This window comes from Patiria miniata, unplaced genomic scaffold (genome assembly GCF_015706575.1).
Source record: "Patiria miniata isolate m_02_andy unplaced genomic scaffold, ASM1570657v1 HiC_scaffold_30, whole genome shotgun sequence".
In the NCBI taxonomy this organism is placed as follows: domain Eukaryota; kingdom Metazoa; phylum Echinodermata; class Asteroidea; order Valvatida; family Asterinidae; genus Patiria; species Patiria miniata.
Window position 1 is genome coordinate 5,425,154 of NW_024037070.1, and position 6,305 is coordinate 5,431,458.

At 42.3% G+C, this 6,305-nt stretch overlaps 1 long non-coding RNA gene across 1 annotated transcript; it reads right to left on the reverse strand.

Annotated features, from left to right (window-relative positions):
* Positions 1–1,582: 1,582 nt before the first annotated feature.
* LOC119739176 lies at positions 1,583–4,566 on the reverse strand. The gene is made up of 3 exons (XR_005272542.1): positions 4,336–4,566; positions 2,495–2,601; positions 1,583–1,641 (listed from the first exon to the last, which is right to left on the reverse strand). It is a non-coding gene; the product is annotated as an uncharacterized LOC119739176 (long non-coding RNA).
* Positions 4,567–6,305: the final 1,739 nt, after the last annotated feature.

Below are 6,305 nucleotides of genomic sequence, written 5' to 3' on the forward strand. Positions count from 1 at the left end.
AGGATTGAGAGTTGAGGATAACACCCCCAACTTGAACTTACCACCAAAAAAGGGGTCCCTCTCTTAACAAGTTCCCTTTCAATGAATCCCAGGCCATCCATGAGTTTACCAGCGGCCTTCATATCCCCTGTAAATATAGCTTTCATCATTGGGTTCTGGACCTGAATGAAGAAACATTAGGAGGAAAAAAAGGGCACAACATAAAGTAGACTTAAATTGGTGGTCGCCACACATCAAGTCCGAGTCCGAGTCACCTCTCCCGAGTCCGAGCCCCAAGTCATACAAGTGGAGTCCGAGTCCGAGTCACGAGTCACAAAGTCGAGTCGATGTCCAAAATCACGAGTCACCTTTAATAAATCCTGGAAATATTTTGAAGTACATTTGTACTGCTAAAACCTCACTGCGTAAAATTTTTATTATTTTTTTTACAGCTTTTCTCTAATTCAATGAACTGGAAATACATGTATATCATGTTAAATAAGGCAAGGCGCCAATGTCTGGAAAGCATAATGTGGTACCAAACACTATCGAGCTTGCATTTACGCAATACACATTAACATGTCAAGCATGGATGGTTGGATACATGTTTCGATACATTGTTTTCCCAAATCAATACACCGGAAACAAGCCAGCTGCATGCGCTGTGTAGGTACAGAACTTAGCTCCGTTTCTCCTGCACCGCACAGACTGTATCGCTTGGCAGAAGAGGATCGTCTTCAAAACAATTGTAATTATATTGTGGGAAAAAAAGTGATTTGTGGTAATTTTGTTAAAACAGCATATTGCACACCGGGTCTAGGTTGAAAAGTACATTTGGATTGTGTTATCCTCACGTAGACAGTCGGGATCAGTGGCGCACCCAGAATTTGGCTGGGGGGGGGGGGGGGGGGGCCTCACAATTTTTTTGTTCAAACTTTTTAGAAGTGTAAATTTTGTCAAAAAATGTTGCCCAAAATATCTGGCCGCGTCACTTACATAGGCCACATATATAGCACCAAGGTCAAATCGTTGGACGAAAAAAAATCCCCCAAAAATTGACCTCAGGGGAGGGGGCTCAAGCCCCCAAACCCCCCCCCCCCCTTGGTGCACCACTGGTCCGGATCCATAGCTCCTTGGTCAACCTGCCAGTTGTGGCGTTAGAGGAAATATTAACAAGAGGAATTAGAACTTGGGCGCTAGGACCCCACAAAATCTGGGCATCTTTCACGCATGCGTTTTCAACGTGCACGTGTGTGGGGTAAGCTTAGAACTTCTTGGTTTTGGGCGCCAACATTCCCAAGACTAGACTTGTCTCATCTGGTTAAAACAGCCTCTACCGCAACGGCTGCTTGCTGCCCTTGCTCAGGCTTGGAACTGGCTGCATTCGAGGAGCAACATTCCGAATCCAGTCTCCAATTACGACTAACTGCAACCCACCTTGGATGTGTACATTTCCACGATCACTCACTCTGTCCTGTGCTTTGTCAAACGGATCCTTCGGGTAGAGTGGGGGATCTGGATACAATTCCTCGATCAACTCACTGATGACTCTCGACTCGGTGATCACTTTCCCATTAATTTCCAACACGGGGACTTTCCCGCTGGGTTGCGCTCCACAAGGAACTCGGCTTGGTCCCCAAGTTGCAGTTGATCTCATCGTAGCTGTCAAGGTTAATTGGCATTCAGAACTATTAGCTTCCTGAACAGACGAACAGTTTACAAGGACAAATCAAGTGATTTTTCTATTTACTTGAGCTCGAGGTGATTTGGGCATACCATAGTGCAAAAAAAAAAAACTATAGGATTCACTGACAGAAGAAAGGACTGGAAGGCCAAGTCACTATTTTGTGTAGGAAAGAAAAAAGGGCAGTGAAAATGCAGTCTTTCCTGAGCCAAATATTATAAGTGGGTCAGTGTTTTTTTCTGATTTCAATGGCCTTAAATGGCTATCTGTTCCCCAGAAAAGATGCCCGACAATTGCAAGTCACTCGAGCTAATGCTGGTACCCATTCTTACACCTGGGTGGGAAGCGTGGTCGAAGTGGCTTGCCCAAGGACTCAAACTTACAAATGCCAGCTGCTGGATTCGAACCCCACACCCTTTACCTACTAGGTCATGATTTCCCCAACAGTGTGCGGGCTGTGCCCTTGTGGTCTGAAGCATCGAGCTGAAGATCTGTAGGTAATTCTGCAGGTTGCGGGTTCGAGTCCAGGCTAGAATTCAGGAGCATGTGTCCTCAGGCAAGACGCTTTACCCTAATTGCTTCTCCCCGCCCAGGAGTGAATGGGTATGTGAGGGCAGTGCTTAACAAATACACATTATTAGTGGCAGTGGTAGTGGTTACTAGTACAGTGAGCAGATATTAATACCATTTTAAATTTTACGGAAAATGAAAACTGTAGGTGAAAAAGGATGAAATTTAAATATTGTCGACGTCTCCAAGAAATGCAAATCTCATTTGCTGAATTTCAGCTTCACTTTGATGATGTCCTGTTTTAAGCTGCCCTAGTCTTACCTGATTCCTTTTGTTGCAAAAACCAAGCGAACCCGATGAGAAAACGGAGATAATTTGGCGCTAAACAGCCATGGAAAAACCAGCTCTTAACTCTGGCAGAGGGTCACCTGTGATGGACGAAACGTTTCAACCAAGAAATGATTGACTCATGCAGGATTCGAACCCGGGACCTCGAGACAGAGCAGCAGTGACCCCATTGCAATGCCTTTATTTCAGGCCCCGGTCCTAGTCAAAGAGTCAGCTTTAATTTTTCTAAATAAAATTATGAAGAACTTCATTAAAACTTAAAAGGCTTTATTGCAAATATGGTCAAACTTCGTACTGCCCCGAGGGACTTTAAAAAAAAAATCCAAAAATATATTTTTTCCCCTTCTTGTGATTTTCTCTGAAAAATGTGTTGCAACCTGAAGCTGTTGTGCCCATTCTTGAAAATCACGCAATCTTAAGAAATGTGCGCGCATTCTTACGAATGAGCGCCCATTCTTAAGAACGAGCACGCGTTCTTAAGAATGAGCGCTCATTCTTAAGATTGGGTGGGAATATCACGTGCACAATTTATGAATTTTGCCCAATCTTAACAAACATTGCATGACATAATTATGTTAAATGAAATGTAAAGCGGTTAAAAGGGAAACAATTTATATAAAGAGGAAAGAAATGTTCTATGCTTCTGTACTCGTATAACTACGATAATTTGAATCAAATTAAACATGTTATTATTGCTTTTTTCTGCCCACTATGGGAAGTTTTGTAATAACGGAGGACTGGGAACTAGTCTGGGAAGTGCTTTGTTTAGGCTAGACAAGTTACAAGTCCCTGTATGTATCATATGCATGCCACGAAAAAAAAACGATGTCCAGAAGCTGCCAAATTGCTCTTTTACTAGATAGAATCCAGCTCTGCGACGTAATGGTGGGGTGTGAACAATAAATTGGTGGCAATTTAAATGGGAAATAGCATAAGCACTATGGGATGTCGCAGTATTCATTCTCATTCTTCACATTCTTCATTCTTACGTCCCCCCCCCCCCCCCCCCCCCCCCCCGCTTTTATTATCCCAAAAATCAGAATTCTTTCCACTAGTATTATTATGTCTCTTATTTTTTTCCCGGTCCCCCCCCCCCCATATCAATACGCCTATACTTATCATATCCACTCTACTTTTCAGCGCCTTGCGTTGCAACAGTATAATTATTGAGAGTCAGTGAACGAGGATGCAGCTAGACTTGCCAAGCGCAGCCGGTGCTCGGCATCGACAAGACCGTTATCTTGTCGCGCATTCTTAAGAATGTGCGCTCAATCTGGAAGAGTTATTTTTTGCGAAGATTGCGCAAGGATCCAGTTGCACATTCTTAAGAATGCGTGATTTTCAAGAATGAGCACAACAAAGCCACTTCAGCGGTTGTGTTCAAAGTCTATGGAGAGTCGAGAAGATTTTCTAAGCCTAACCATGGAGGAATAAGAACATATTCCTCCATGGCCTAACAAAACTGACTTGGTGAGTCAGTCCATGGTCAGTCCCAGATTCACGCATGTGATGTCTTCATGATCATCACGATCATTATTGCAATGACTGACCTTCATCTAGACCCGTGAACATGGCTTGCTTGTAAACTACAACGCCACGTTCACGGGTCTAACCTTCATCGAGACGATATATGAAGAAAATAAGTGGCGTCAGGTTGCAACATTTTTTCCTTCTCTGATGTAAATATTTTGTATAATTTGTGTGTTGAGGCCAAAAATTCCAGATTTTGAACCCCCCCCCATCCATGCCCGGCCCACCCTCCCTCCCCATTCCCTCCAGACATGTCAGATCATTTCCATGCCTGCCAAGCGTACCAGTTTTTAGATGCGTTTTCGAGACGACCCTTGCTGAACCTTCCAAAGCAGTCTGCGTTGATAAAGATCTTGACATGACTAACTTTGCTGGGCGCAGATAACCAACAACGACAAGCTTGCACTTATACATGATTTTCTTTAAACATCAACAATTTAATAAAGTTTCGCACGATTATTTCGGGTTGCAGCTGTCTTTGCTAATTTGACGATCGATGATCGCATGATTGAACGATAGAGGGCGCTAGATCGCCCCGCTGGGTCCAGATAACCAGCAAATAAACTGAATGATAAATGCCCCCACTTCAGAAATTCAGGAAACAATACTCACAACTCTCCAAGGTATTCAAGACTAGCATCAAATTATTGCTTATTTCATCATCTTTCATTTCTTTTCAAGTTTTTGAGGGTAATCTGATGACTTTTGGTAGAAATTTGAAAAAACGGGTGCCTACACTCCATTGCAAAATGGAGCGTTTTTAGGGCCCCAATTTCATCCAAATTACACAGAAATACAAGCTCGGGGTCCTGTGCACGGCTTCCACCACTATTACTCACAAACCCTCAAGTTCATGGCACACAATGTGCTTAAATACTGAAGAATTTGCCGGCGTAGGCAATTTCAGACCGATTTACTGGCCTGCAAACTTGACAATTGGAAAGACTTTCGGCAATTAGTTTCTGCATGCTTTCGAACACTATTACAAGCCTTTAAAAGCCTATGCATTAAAGTTAGTCCTATACATGATTTCCGACCGATTTACTGGCCTGCATACCGCTAGTACGGACAGGATTGGGCCGGCCCGGCCGGTGAAGCATTTTTTAAAATTCCAGTCCGAATTAATAAGGTACTATAAATGTCTACTAAAGGACTACCCTAAAGGTCTACTAAAGGAGCACCCGCCTTCCACGGTTCCACCCCCAAGGAACTGATCGGCCGAAGAAAAAAAAAACAATTCAAAATCATGTATAGGACTGAACTTTAATGCATAGGCCTATAAAGCTTGTAATAATTATGTTCGAAAGCATGTAGAAACTAATTGCCGAAAGTCTTTCCAATTGTCAAGTTCATGACATTTTAACCATTATTTTATTCAAGAGCTTGTATTTGATTGGCTTGAGATGAAATTCTGGGTTTTTTTTAATTCTTTGTCAAAACTACTTGCATCTTCGAGTGGTGATTGGAGGAAAATGATAATGTAAAGGGGGGCGTTTAATTAAAGGTGTCGTTTTTTTTAGCCTGTAGTTCACTATACATTGCATTGTCACCAGCACACAATCAACATCGGTTTCTATACCCGTTGTGATTGTTCAAATACAGACAAGACTGTCACCGTGACCGTATGTACTTACTGGATCTAAGGATGTCAATGATACAGGAAATTGTGTCTTTCTTCGCCGAAGGCCAAACTATAAATGGAGAAAACTGAGCACATCACGTGTTATTTTCTTTTAACACAAATTGTTGTGTATGCGCCTGCGCATCTTAAACGAAATCGATGGTATCAATTTAAAATCGGAGGCTGCGATATGAATTTATATAAGACTCAAGTTAATATTGTGAATGTGAGTAGTTTCCCTTGAGGATCAAACCACACACGAATAAGACAAAGAAGTATGAAATGTCGCCTTTGACAATACCACATTAAAGATGTGACCCGTACTTTAAATAATGATGCTTAAAGGCAAATTTAAATGTTTTTTTTTGTGTGGAGGCATATGTACAGATATCGACTAATCATGAAACATTGGCCAAGGTTCTTGACTTACCCAAAGCGGAATGAAAGATTATCGTTGAGGTATCGACATAAGTCGTTATCTACAAAGGTTTCGATGGGAAACAAAGGCGGGGAAGTTTGGTCGAAAGAAGTTCATTGTTTGGTGGTGACAGGACAACCGTCGAGACTATTTAAAGCTAACTGTAGTGCACGAGTTAATTCTTGCAACACCTACCAACTCAGTTTTACTTCATC